Raw genomic sequence first — 1,656 nt, 5'->3', positions numbered from 1 at the left:
AAATAACATGTATGATTAATGCATGAACATATAAGAAAGTAGTTGGCATGTCACATGTAAATGATATGATAGTTTTTAGACTTTGTGAGATTTGCATCTAGGTTTACCTAACCTAGACTCAATAACTAAGACACGTCTAAGACTCTAGTCTAGACTTGAAGCTCTTGAATCTTTGGCAAGTTGATTTGTTGAGTTGTCTTTAAGCTTTCACTAAGTCCTTTGTCTTCATCAAAACATAGGCAAGCTTAAGTGCTCTCTTGACACATTGCACTTTCAGTTCGTCTCCCATAAATTTCCTCTCCACTACTTCATTATTCACAATGAATATGCACACTAACCGAAGTTATAAAATTAAATCTTTTAATCCATCTTTTATAACGATTTGCCCATCCTAAGACATCTCCTATCGAGAATGCTTCTAGTGGGACCCGATCTTAACATTTAAACCACAGAGAATAAACCTCAGCACCACTACGAACCATCATTGAATCACCTTGGACTGCTCTCAAGCCAAGCCTCTTACCGTCAGACGATCTTTCTGCAAGGGCATATAATACTTCTCAGCACCACTACGAACCATCGCTGAATCACCCTGGACGGCTCTCAAGCCAAGCCTCTTACGGTCAGACGATCTCAATGCATGGGTATAATATAACACTCGCGAGCCTCATCCTTAACCATGCAATTCTTTACATACATCACTTTAGATATGACAACTCTTCTTTGCATCATTTCCAAGAATTTCATATAATTATTCATCTTTACAACATTTACTTATTGAAAGAACGTTATCTCCAATAAAGGTGTTTTAGGTTTTATTGAATAGGATTGGAATTGAATGAATTCTTGATGGCAAAAATGCCATTAGACTCTCGCACATGTGAGAGTTATCGTTCAGACGACTTAAGAAGTTTTGTCTGTATGGAGCCCTCTCGCTCAAGCGATAGCTGTCTTGCTTAAGCAGGGGAATCACCATTTTTATAAGGCACTTGTGGCTCAAGCGAGAGCTGTCTCGCTTAACCAAGAAAACAACAAGTTTTCTTTATGCATATTTCAGCTCAGGCGAGAGCTGTCTCACCCAAGCGAGAAAACCCGTTTTCTCTGGACACTTCTCACTCAAGCGAGAAAAGCCTGGAACTTAGTTAAATTTCTTTTCTTAATGAAAATTTTTCTCATTTATAACACATGTTTTTAAGCCTTGAATTTAACAATTATCTCATACATATAATTTTTAGAACAGTTATTCGAGCAATATTAAACAAGAATAATCATGGCATCTTCATACATAAACATAACCTAACATAATTCGACATAAGAAATATTGTTGTACTTAATCCAAACAAAACAGACAATTGATTAAGTACAAGCTTTCTTAATACCCAAGACAACTCCAAACTTTTGAGGGAGTTTGGAGGTTCTGAAGCATATCCGGACACCATTGTGTCACAATGTTTTCTCCCTCACCTGAGTGTGTCGTGCATATTGTTTCCTCGATTCTAGGTGAGCTTAATTCGTCGAGTCTCTTCGCGAACTCTTCATCACGCCAAAATCAAAATAACGCTAATTAGGTCACTTTGATAATTATTATTCTTACGAAATAACATTTTACGCGAAAATAAAACTTCCGATCTAAAATGAACTTAATCGCTTTCATCC

Source organism: Lupinus angustifolius, chromosome LG11 (assembly GCF_001865875.1).
Source record: "Lupinus angustifolius cultivar Tanjil chromosome LG11, LupAngTanjil_v1.0, whole genome shotgun sequence".
Lineage (NCBI taxonomy): Eukaryota > Viridiplantae > Streptophyta > Magnoliopsida > Fabales > Fabaceae > Lupinus > Lupinus angustifolius.
The sequence above is the reverse complement of the archived record's forward strand: the minus strand, read 5'-3'. Positions refer to the sequence as shown.